Source organism: Vanessa cardui, chromosome 28 (genome assembly GCF_905220365.1).
Source record: "Vanessa cardui chromosome 28, ilVanCard2.1, whole genome shotgun sequence".
In the NCBI taxonomy this organism is placed as follows: Eukaryota; Metazoa; Arthropoda; class Insecta; order Lepidoptera; family Nymphalidae; genus Vanessa; species Vanessa cardui.
Window position 1 is genome coordinate 3338464 of NC_061150.1, and position 13220 is coordinate 3351683.

A 13220-nucleotide genomic window follows, 5' to 3' on the forward strand; every position below is an offset into this window, starting at 1 on the left:
AATTCTGCCACATGTGTATTCCACTAACCCGCATTGAAACAGCGTGGTGGAATATGTTCCAAACCTTCTCCTCAAAGGGAGAGGAGGCCTTTAGCCCAGCAGTGGGAATTTTCAGGTTGTTGTTGATAGTAACTCTGTCTGTCTGTCGTTCTTTCACGACTGTATAATCGCTACAGTTTGATTTGTCATTATTAGTAAGTTTTTAAATACGTCACATCAGAGCTGTGCAAAATGTATTTAATTTAAAGTCATTTCTAATATGTTTTATTATCTATATAATAGACGATATACCGAAATTAAGTCGCGCTAACGTTTGGTATTGTTGTAAATACTAATGTTCGTGTAATGTTTGTGTGTTCAGTTCAAAATTAATAATGTGTACGAGTACTTGAATAATAAAGTATCAGTGTGAAAAGTTTTACTGCGTTATTCCTGAAGTAAGCTTCGACTGTGCGGGTTGTACAACGACCAAACCGCTTAACCGAATTTGATGAAATTTGTCCAGCAAACTTGAACTTCAAGAAAGAAATTACTTGACACGTGACAACCAATACCTCAAAAGGCGAGTAAGGCAGCGGGCGACTATTAGTGAATATTATAGAATAATCAAGCTCTCGGCCAATGGTATCGCGTCAATTTGCTGCCAATTTGTTTATTTGGCTTTTTTCCTGTTTTGGTGGGAACACAGTATGCTTGTGTGACGCGTGTATATACTTCGTTGCTATGTATTATCATCGTTATGATAAAAATAGATTTTATTTTGATTTTATTTAAGGAAAAACAATTTCTATTTACTTATCGGTTTTATTATGGCGTAAGTGCCATTTTTTTTTTCATTGGTTTTTTTTCTTATGGAGTGGAAACTTGGTGGTCGTGTTGTTCTGGCCTTTACATGTATTGGAGAGGCTGCGGGATCATGTGTTTTCATCATCTGGATTTGACCAGAGAGCCACTATATAAACGAGACAACCGGGCTCAATAAACTTCTACAAGTTTTGTATAAAAAAAAGCACAGAATATACTATTTTACAGCAGAAAAAACATTATACCTCATTTTGAGGGGTTCCGTACCCAAAGGGTAGTAGTAATAGGCTCTCATTTAAATGTAACAAACTTGATTTTTTTATCGTATAAATAATAGTAAGGAACCGCCACTCCGAGGTCCCAAATTCGATTCCTGGTAGAGTCAATATGGAAAAAAATTCATTAGATTCCTATGTAGTTTTGATACCACAAACACTCTGGGTGTTTGTGGTATCGTTACTTCTGATTTTCAATAACACAAGTGCCTTAGCTACTTACATTGGGATCAGAGTAATGTATGTGATATTGTCCAATATTTATTATTTATTCATTTAAAATGTAACCTATCTCCATTCTTGGGGTTCAAGGCTTTGTACCAAATTTTATGAATTTCGCTTGAAAGAGCGACACACAGACAGAACGAAGACATAGTTACTTTAACATTTAAAATATTAATTTAGATTTTCTTAATCATAAGTAATCATACATAATTATAATAGTACACAACATATCGTAAAGTTTGATAATTCTCTGATTACAATTTTTGTGTTACCCATTCAGCAATGAGGAAAATATTTCTTTAATTATAATATCATCAACGCGGAAAATGGTTTAATTATATGTGTGAGAAACTACTAAGATTCTTGCGGGTTCTAATTGGGATAACTTTAACTGTATAGATATTGCTTAAACCAGCTTAACAATTAATTTTTTTTTATGATGATAGAACGCCAACGTTACGACTTGACAAAGTCAATAAATCCTTCTTGGTCCAAAGTATTCGTTTATATAATAAAATTGAATTAAATATAAATTTAATGGTGCTTAACTGATATACTATGTTTCTAAAATGAATAATATATTATAATATTATAAAATGTAAAAGTAACTCTGTCGGTATGTCGCTCTTTCACGACCAAACCGCTGAACCGATTTTGATGAAATTTCCTGTGAAGCAAACATGAACTCCACAGAAGGATACAGGCTACTTGTTTTGCCTGACACATGACAACCAATACCCTAAAATGTAAGCAAAGTCGCGCGCGACTGCAAGTATGTGATATAAATATAGCTTTCCTCAAATGCAGATAAAAATATTCACATAAAAAATTTAAAGATTGCATCAGCCTCGGTATGTAATGATTCAATTTCTTGTTTTTATAAGATAACTATCGACCAGCCCCGGCTTCGCACGGTCCTGATAATAAACATACTGCAGAATTTGTTTATTTACGACATCACATTAGAAACTTCTAAAATTATCAGCGTTTCTTTACTATATTGTGCATGTATTATATACAAAAACCTTCCTTTCGAATCACTCTATCTATTAAAATAAAACCGCATCAAAATCTATTGAGTAATTTTAAAGATCTAACAATACATATGTACCGACAGCGGTAAGCGACTTTGTTTTATACTATGTAATAATAATAATTATTATGATAAACAAAATGAGAAATTAATATTAGATATTAGAGGTCTTAATATCGTTTAAAAAATATATTAAAAATCTTATAGTAAATTAAGTTGTTAACAAAATATAAGAAACTGATTATCACTAACTAAAAAGTTTTTATAAGAAGGAAAGTCAGTTGTTTAATATTGCCGCTATATAATTCGGTTTCCATAAACTTATTGATGATTTTCTCAAATCAAGATAACACACAATGACAGTTTTATCTTGTGTGAGAGAGCGAGGCGAACAGTTCGTTTGAGGTAAATGTTTGAAATAATTTCTTTATCTGTAATATATATCGATTTCCGCTTGGAAATCATTTTGTGACAAAACAGCTTGAAGAATTTCCTTGCAATGATTTATCTTAAATATTCACTCGTTTCTTCGTATTTATTACATCGAAATCGATTCAGTAGTTAAGTTATAGAAAATATATCAATGATACTATATATCTGTGCACTTAATGCTATCCGTACGGAGCCGAGGTGCCGGACGAAACAAAACAAAAGATTCTTATAGAGTAGGTATATTTTTTTTAGATAAATATAAAATTAATTACAAATTGTTAATGTTTTGTTTTTTTTTCATATTTTATTTTATTTAAATAGTGTATTTTGAAATGTATGGATTTTGTTATGCATGATAATAAAAACGAATAAAAACAAAAAAAATATTTTTTTAATTATTCAAAGGAATAAAACATTTTAAATAATTTTGAAAATCGAATTTGTTTTTTTTTTTTTTTTAAATTCCAACTTTAAAACAACCGCCGATCGTCTGACGTATTACGGCACGAAACTACGAACGCGTCTACTACGAAAACTCAATTTACAAATTTATGAACGCAAACGACGTGTCATGCCGAAGTAAATGTATTCAGCCGATTACTCGATTTTCTATCTGATTCAGTCGTCCGCTGGTAGCCGTGGCGAGAGGTCGCGTCACTCGTCAAAACAGTTCGCGAGTGATAAACCCGTGCTGATAAATTCCTTGTTGGATTTCGCTATAATCTCTTCGAAGCGACGGACGTCGCTCGGAAGTGAGTGTTCCATTTTTTTTTTTAAACATTTAAATTATTCATGCGAACGATTGTAGACCGGCGCGGGCGAAAGTTACGCGCCTCTCGTGACGTACTTCATACTACATAACTTCCACTGAACTTGGTTTTACTTTTAAATATCGAACATTTAAATATTAAATCGAATTGCTATGGAATGATTAGCTATTTTGAATTTAAATCGAACGTTGTCGAACATTTTGTTTTACGCTAACAATTTTTTAAGGTTTTTTGTTTTTAATTTTAATTGAATATTAAAATAAAATTTATGACCGTGAAATATTAGGTAGGAATTATTTTTAAAAAATATATATATGTTTTTTTATATAGTAAAATATTAATTAACTGTGTCCGTTTCAACTATGTATGTAGTTACGGTATGATCGTGTATTTGCAAATGGACAACCGGTTTCGTTCGTTTGTTAACGCGCGTCAAAGTTCAACTCGGTACAGGAAAAAATAATTTATTATTTTATATAACGGTGTATTATGTATGCTATATACCTAGAAAAGTATGCTATGAATACATTGGAATTATATTAATTTAATATAGATCAGCATTTAGTTTTTTTTTTTTTTTATTTAACTTACGTATTTTGTAAGTATTTTAAAAAGGTATGAAAAATAAAACCGTATTTTCATTTTGTGACACAAAACCTTAAAGAAGTTAAAATAAATTTAATTCGAATACTGCAGACCCTACTACTGTAACTATTTCTAAAAAAAAATACAATAAAATTATATTATTATGAGAACAATATTTTCTAGCATATTTTTATGAACTACTTTTTTTTTAATTAAATTTAATTGTCAAAGGAAATTTCTATATGACTTTTCAAGGTCACCCAGGATACGTTACCAATAGTTGGTTCATAAGTTGTGATAAGTTTTCTATATATTAATTATATATACATGTGTGTGTGTGTGTGAAAATTCAATTAATTTTTTTTGTAAGTTATTAGCATGTGTGTGTTGTAATAGTAGTAATTAATTCAAATAATTACGATTTTCTTGCCCGTTCTCGGTATGTAAGCGTGACCGTTCAGTTACAGGGACTCGTAAAGTTATTCAAATATATTTGAAATAGGTACGTATGTTTGGATAATGTCGACTTCCTACTCGTTGTAAATCGTTTTTTTTTTTAATTGCGTCAGACGGTTTTTGTCAATAATACTTATTCAAATGCATCGAAAAAAGAACTTTAGATTCTTTTTTCAAAGTTATTCGAAATTCAAAATAAGAAAATAATTGAATGTATTTTTTATATGAAGTGGGTTTTTTTTTATAGTAAGTAGTTATTGTTTACGTAAAAAGAATTTTATATTAGGTAAAAAATTAACAACCTAGGTATTTTGTTTACGTAAAAATTTGTTTTTATACGAAGATTGACATTTTATTTGTATTTTTTAAGATATTTTTTTATTTATCTGTACCGTATTCAGGTTTAAAATATCAAACACTTCTAGAGCTAGTCCGGCTCTCATACTAATTATGCAATTAAAATATCACATTAAAAAAGTTCGCATATCGTTGCAAAAATGCAATGAAAATGTTTTTAATATTTTATTTAAATTTAGAACGAGATGATTATCTGGAACTTCCAAATTTTCTTTTTTTTTAACTTTGGACGACAGTATAAATCTCCCATACTGCATAACTTATATGAAAGTTATTGCATCTGCTTCCTATATGTACATGTCGTTGTGTAAATAGTCCTGACCGAGCTGAGCTTGACCCGAGATGGGCCGGTGGTTAGAACGCGTGCATCTTAACCGATGATTGCGGGTTCAAGCCCAGACAAGCCTGTAAATTTCTCACTGCTGGGCTAAGGTCTCCCCTCCCTTTAAGGAGAAGGTTTGAAACATATTCCACCACGCTGTTCCAATGCGGTGGAATACACATGTGGCATTGTCAGGCTTCCCAAGAAGCTTATATACTTTTTGACAGTTGCCTTATGTAATGTATCTCCTGCGAAGTCGTGTTATTTAGTTACGAAGCCTTCAAAATCAAAATCAAAATAAACTTTATTCAAGTGGGCTTTTACAAGCACTTTTGAATCGTGATTTAACAATTAAGTGAAGCTACCACCGGTTCGGAAAGTAGATTCTACCGTATAATATATTAGATATTCTTCACTTAAGTTACCTAGTAAATAATAAGTAATGTGGCATACATTACTTTAATGTTCATTTAATTTAACTTTGATAATTACGTAATTAAAATATTGATGATTGTTAAAATGTCACTTTTCCTATAAATTGTTAAAATTATATTATTCAAGCGTGCAATTAATTTAAATGGTTTTTCATTAAGTAATTAGGTATTTATAATTGGTGTGTAATTAATCAATATGGTATAGTATATTGCCTTAATTCAACTCAGAATCAAACCACAGATTATACCAAATAATATAGTACAGATAAATATAACTTAGAACCCTGTAAAGTAAAGTAACAGTCTGTAAATTTCCCACTGCTGAGATAAGGCGAGGGTTTTGGAGTATATTCCACCACGCTGTTCAAATTTTTCTTCACCGCCGAGCACGAGATGATTTTAAACACAAATATATAGTGATGCCTGGATTTGAACCCGCAATCATCGGTTGAGATGCACGCGTTCTAACCACTGGGCCATCTCAGCTCCCTGTAACACACTTTTAATATATGTAAATAATCTGATATTCGTAATTGAAAATATCCGGAATGATCGGACAGTCGGTAATAATTTCGTGTATCCAGATCCATCGAATTCGAAAATAATTCGAGATCGAAAAATAATACGTACATAAATTGCAATCATGTTTCGCAGTTCACAATATTTCGACAGATCATAATCTGTCTCGTCAGATGGCATATACAAAAACCTTCCTCTCGAATAACTCTATCTATTAAAAAAAACCGCATTAAAATCCGTTGCGTAGTTTGTAATATGATATAGGGTACTTGGTGGTAGGGCTTTGTGCAAGCCCGGCTGGGTAGGTAGCATTCATCAGTTATTCTACCGCCAAATAACAAATAAATAATAGTCAATATTTCTTACAGCGTCATTGTCTATGGGTGATGGTGACTTACCATCAGGTGGCCTATATGCTCGTCCGCCAACCTATACCAAAAAAAAGGGACAGAGAAACCGACTTTGTTTTATACTATGTGGTGATTAGTGTTAAATTCAAAAGCGTACGAAGTCGCTGACACAGCTAATCAAAAATAGACTGTATTATCATTTTTTATTATGATTTCGATGCAATTTTTGAAAAACCACTTGATTGACATACCATTATTGGGTTTCCATAGATCAGTATTGCTGTACAGTAAGAGCATAGCAACTGTCGCTATCAAATATTTGGTTTGATAAATTATGCAGTCAATAAATCAGTATTAGGGAGTATTATGATGCACAGGTCCATAATAATGATTGATATTTTTTTAATTTGATTTGATATAAATCCGCAAAAAAATGTGATAGCAACATATGGGGCCCAAATTTAAGAACATATCGATATTTTATCATAATCGATTCTACAATTAATCGTATTCATTCAATCGAGTACATCATAATGAACCCAGCTTCAGATAAACAGGAACATCAAATAATTAACAATATTTAATATGGTTTACAGTATTTATTTTTACAGTTTTCTTAACAATCATCCATGTCAAATTTAATTATATTCTATTTTTACTTTTATTTATAAAAATGTCAAACCAAAAAGTATTCATTACATTCATATAATTGTGACTGAATATATCTCAACAGCTAGATGTTATACAACCTTTAATGATTATTTATAAATATTGTATTTAAAATACTTTTTTAGGCTTACATTACATAGTATAAAACCAAGTCGCTTACCTCTGCCTGTCCCTATGTTCTTTGATCTAATATTAGTTCCGTTATAGATAACTTTTGAACACCCTTCTGGTAACTACTGGTTACATAAAACAGTAACGATACTTTTTCGATTCTATTTCGATTCAAAGTCGACTATTCCTGAGAAAAAAATATCGTAGTCTAGTAGTAATGCTAACTAACATCGATTACGATACGATCGCCATTATATTCCGATTCAACTTTTACCTAACCGAAACTGGATTCTTGCGTTTGTCGAATACCTGCGCCCCGCAGGAGTGCAAGATTGATACTAAATATTATACATAATCTGTTTATTTACATCACATTAGAATCTTCTAAAATTAACAGTGTTTCTTTATTATATTTTCCATGTATTATACTCAAAAACCTTTCTCTCGAATCACACTATCTATAAAAAAACCGTATCAAAGTCTGATGCGTTATTTTAAAGATCTAAGTATACATAGGGACAGAGGCGGTGAGCGACTTTTTTTTATACTATGTCAATATAACGTTACAAATAATTATACCTCAGCCGAGATATAGCGCGATATATTTCATGTGTTTCTTTAAAAATGCAAAGTCCTTCCGCCTTCGCGTTTTGCGATTAAAAAACGTATACGTAAACAGCAAAAGTCGTGAAGGCAACCTTGACCTGCGCAGTACATTTTGAGGTCTCCTTAAAGGAGCAGGGTTACCGAGGTCGCACTCCACTAAAATATGCTCAACACAATGATGTTTTAGTAAACAGATATGTCATTAACGCGCAAAAAGTGAAGACTAGAAAACGTCCTAATTGGGACGTTTTCCTTTAGTCGTTTTACGTAGTAATACCTTATAATACATCATAATTACGTAGTAATACGTTTTGCGTAATTAAAACATCTAGTTATCCCTTTTACTTACTGTTTTTATCAAGCTATCCTTTTTACTTTTAACTAAATGTAAAAATAAACTAAAATAAACGGTCCCCGGCGCGGCATACTTTTTCTGTTGTTTAGTATGGATATAACATATCTGTTTATTAGAATATCATTGGCTCAACATCTATTTTATTTTCATTTGTCATTCAAAAATGTAATTTTGCCGAAAGTGACAACTACTGCCCCATCGTTGCACTTTCATTTTCGCTGTCTAAGACTTTGGACCCACAATTTTTCGCCAAGCCCAGTTGTCGATTTAGACCATTTTGGTTATTATATTTAACGGCACTGGGGCGCCATTATCATATCTGTCTCTTAATAAAGGATTTATGTCATCAATACTGCGTATTGTTGTTTAGCGGTAGAATATCTGTTGAGTGGGTGGTACCTACCCAGGCGGGCTTGCACGAAACCCTACAACCAAGTAATGTTTATTTGGCTTTTCACCTCTCATGGTTGGAATTGTGTATATATATTTAACGGGAAGTTTTAATTTACCCTTTTTTAGAAAATCTTGAAGTATATGAACTTAAGCATATGTAGTATGACTCAACTGAGATGTAGCGTCGGCAAATTTAATAAAACCGATTACTGCCGATTCATACAGCCAGTACAAACAGCTCCCTATCGCGCCATTCGACGCTATTCGTCGCTATAGATTCTCGTAAAATCGACGCTTTAAATTGACGAATATATTAGGTCATATGATATTGCAAGTTATTACGTTTGTGCAAAGATCATATTCACCTGAGAAATAAATATAGATGGCGTACTCAATTCGGATTTGATCGGTTTTACGAATTTTGCCGATGCTACATCTGAGTTGTGTCGTACTATACATATATACGATATGTGTTCATAAAAATAAAACAGTTTTCTTTCAATTCTGATATCATAACTGTTCCATATTATGGCGACAGAATTGTAGGTCGATCAGTGAAAGGCTAAGCCGAAGGTTCTGCGACCGGAAACGAGCCTTGGAATGGGCAGCCATTATTATATCCTTTCGCGTGTATTGTGAATTCAATTAAGCGACGCTTTTCAAATCAAAACAATTTTATTCAAGTTAACTTCACAATCAAGCGTTTTGGATACGTGAATAATTTCGGAAAGCTTTAGACGACTTTCATGGTCGAGTGGTGTGTACACCGGTTTTCATGGGTACGCCAGTCTGAGGTCCCGGGTTCATTTCCCGGCCGAGTCGATGTAGATTACCATTAATTTTCTATGTTGTCTTGAGTCTGGGTGTTTGTGGTACCGTCGTTACTTTTGATTTCCATAACACAAGTGCTACAGCTACTTACATTGGGATCAGAGTAATGTATGTAATGTTGTCTCATATTTATTTATTTGTTTCCAACGTCATATTTAAAGCTGCCTCTAGCGACACACGGCAAGAAACTCGCATTGTTGATGTTTTCAAATAAACAGATTTACAATGCTGTTCTTTACCATATTAGTCTCTTGTGATGCAACCCGAGCCTAACTCCAGACGTTTTTTTTTCTAAAAAGTATTATTTTAATGATTAATAAGATTTATTTATAATTTTAGTCTCAATATTTTTGTTAGTTTTTAATTTCAAATCAGCACTCTTAGAAAACTTAAATATTTTATTCGTGCTAAAACGGTATCACAAATTCCAATGGTATAATCTTTTCTATTAATCATTCTGTGCAGGTCTAAGATATCTATGGACCCGATCGAAACCTATCCACTAATATAAATCGTTAAAAAATAAAAAAAATAGTCGATAACAAATATGTATATATAAATAAATAAATATTGGACAACATCACGTACATATATCTCTGATCCCATTGTAAGTAGCTAAAGCACTTGTGTTAAGGAAAATCAGACCCAAGGCAACATAGAAAACTAATGATAATCTACATCGACTTGGCCGTTAATCGAACCCGGGACCTCGGAGTGGCGTACCCATGAAAACCGGTGTACACACTACTCGACCACTGTGGTTGTCATATTTTTACATTACATATCATTGTAAAGCAAATCGTTCATCTACATTTCGCGACAAAATTATGAAACAGATTATTATCAAAATATCAAATAGCATATAGGTATAATATACATTACGTTTTTTATTTAATACAGCCGTACCACTCTCGAACCGACCTAACGGATGTCGTCAAATCCTCAAAATGCGTACAATCGAGATATTTCGATATTAAACGATGAGTCACGTCTAGTACCACCGATGTTTATTACATGAATGACTTGAAAACCGAAAAAAAACTAACTAACTAAAAATTTGCGAAAAGTTCTATCAAAATCGGTTCAGTAACGAAAGTTATACTGCAATATTTATACAAATTGCGGGCATACCCTCCCTCTTATTGATTGTCAGATGTTAACTTCTTATACAAAATGTTGGTTGACACATAAAATATACGTGATCTGATCTCGTTGTGTAAGGATGCTTCCGGTTGACTGACGCGAAGATAAGATGCATCGACCTCAGCCGCTCAACGGTACTTAATACGAGCTAGGGATGTCTCAAATATATTACGATAATCGATATATACTAGCTGTGCCCCACGGTTACAAAAGTTACATTAGTGTAGTCCCTGTGGCAAAAAAGTTATTTTAAATGTATTCCAAATTAATTAACCACTTTTTTCAGTTGGTATCAGTACAGTACAATAACCTGTAAATTTCTCACTCCTGGGCTAAGGCCTCTCCCATTAAGGAGAGGGTTTGGAACATATTCCAGCACGCTGTTCCATTGCGGTTTGGTGATTTACACATGTGGTAGAATTTCGATGAAATTAGACACATGCAGGTTTCCTCACGATATTTTCGTTCACCGCCGAGCACGAGATTAATTATAAACACAAATTAAGTATATTAAAATTCAGTGGTGCTTGTCTGGTTTTGAACCCGCAATATTCGTTTAAGATGCACGCGTTCTTTCCACTGGGTCACCTCGGTTAACTAATTGGAGAGAGATTGTTCGTTTGGTTCGATTTGAAAAAAAAAATCTATGAAATTAGACACATGCAGGTTTCCTCACGATGTTTTCCTTCACCGCCGAGCACGAGATGAATTATAAACACAAATTAAGCACCTATATGTATAGTGGTGCTCAGTTGGTATAAATAATTAAAATTAGTCAAATTATTCATTCAGTCTCACGTACCCCCAACTGTATTGGGGAAACGCGTAATGTGTTATTTCCAGCGAGAAAAAGGAAACAAGGTGAAATAGGTGGTTAACGTAATATTTTAATTTAATCTGTAAGTATAATTAACTTCCACGAGAGCAAAGCCGCGGGCATCAGCTAGTCTTCAATATAATCTTGTATCGAGTAAATGAACTTTAAATTGTTTTAAGGCTAAGTGATTATTCGGTACCCCGCGATGTCAATCTTCGGCAATAGTCGGCCGATTTCGGCTCGTCGTCGCGATTCGAAAAATGGTTATAAAAATCACGAAACAACTGAAATGCTCCAATGTCGCGCTCGTCACCCCTGACCCCGAATACATTACAGCGTCACGTGACCTCCACACGTTTTTATGTAATACAAGTGATAATATCATGCAACGCTATCTGATACGCACTCTTTAAACTTTATTCGGTTGCTTGGTGTACTTTGGACACGCGACTTTGCCTGCAATTCTGTAAACTAGAGGTTAATAAAACAATCGACAGTCTCATGACATATTCTACTTGACAGCAATAATTATACTTAACCGAAGCCAGTAACTACACACACGACTGCCCAAGATTGGTGCGCCAATATCTATTGGTGACCAATATTCGCCAAAACAGACAGTCCTTGTATTTAAGTCGATCAGGCATATTTGTTTGCTATATTTTTTTCCTCTTGCCATAACATTGGCCTTGCGACAAGTGAAGTCTCCTGTGCCGGAAATAGAAACAATTTCAAATTCTTCGATGTAAATCAAGGACTGCCTGTGTACCAATTTGAAATAATAAATGACCAACGTAACCAATGAACCAGGAGGAATTTCTGTAATACACGTTACACGTTGCATCAGTCGCTAGCAAAAATATAACACACTGATTTGAATAATTGTAGAAATGAGGCCGAACTGGATGATACCTTGTCATTATAAGAAAAAAAAAACAAATGTCAAATTAAACGTCATTGATTTTTAATTTTGAAATGACGTGTGTTCTCATTGGTAGTGTAATGTGTAAATATTTATATAGCTATGTCTGTGTGTGTGTCGAACACATGTAGTGTGGATATGGTTTTATTTTATTAATGTATTGTACTTTAATGTATAAACAACAAGGTTTGGAACATATACCATCACGATGTTCCAATGCGGGTTGGTGAAATACACATGTGGCAGAATTTCTATGAAATTAGACACATGCAGGCTACCTCACGATGTTTTCCTTCACCGCCGAGCACGATTTGAATTATAAACACAAATTCAGCAATCAGTGGTGCTAGCCTGGGTTTGAACCCGCAACCATTGGTTAAGATGCACGCGTTATAACCACTGGGCCATCTCGGTATTTCATGTATACTTTATAAAATTATTATCCGTCCGCCCTCCTACATTTTAAACTTTAACTTCATGTTACTTAAAAATGAGAAAAACCTTTTCGCTCATATAATATGTTAGGCATCATTATCATTACATAGTATAAAACAAAGTCGCTCACCGCTGTCTGTCCCTATGTATGCTTAGATCTTTCAAACTACGCTACGGATTTCGATGCAGTTTATTTTAATAGATAAAGCGAGGAAGATTTTTGTGTATAATACATGGACAATTTAGTAAAGAAACACTGTTAATTTTAGAAGTATATAATCCTACAAGATATATAAATATAATTTAGCTGTAGCGGTTTTTATTGTAATAACACAAAGCTGTAAATTTTTTATATCATTTTATTCACATTCTGCAA

The 13220-nt window shown here is 33.2% G+C and overlaps 1 protein-coding gene across 2 annotated transcripts in view; it reads left to right on the forward strand.

Annotated features, from left to right (window-relative positions):
- The window catches only part of LOC124541544 (ATP-citrate synthase), a 71399-nt gene that overhangs the window by 24739 nt on the left and 33440 nt on the right, over positions 1-13220 (forward strand). The window contains exon 1 of one of the 2 annotated variants that reach the window (XM_047119461.1): positions 3364-3521. The exons of the other annotated variant lie outside the window; for it this stretch is intronic. The gene's annotated coding sequence lies outside the window, so the exon portion shown is untranslated. Of the gene's footprint in view, positions 1-3363; positions 3522-13220 lie in introns of those variants that run through there. 2 annotated transcript variants of the gene reach the window in all.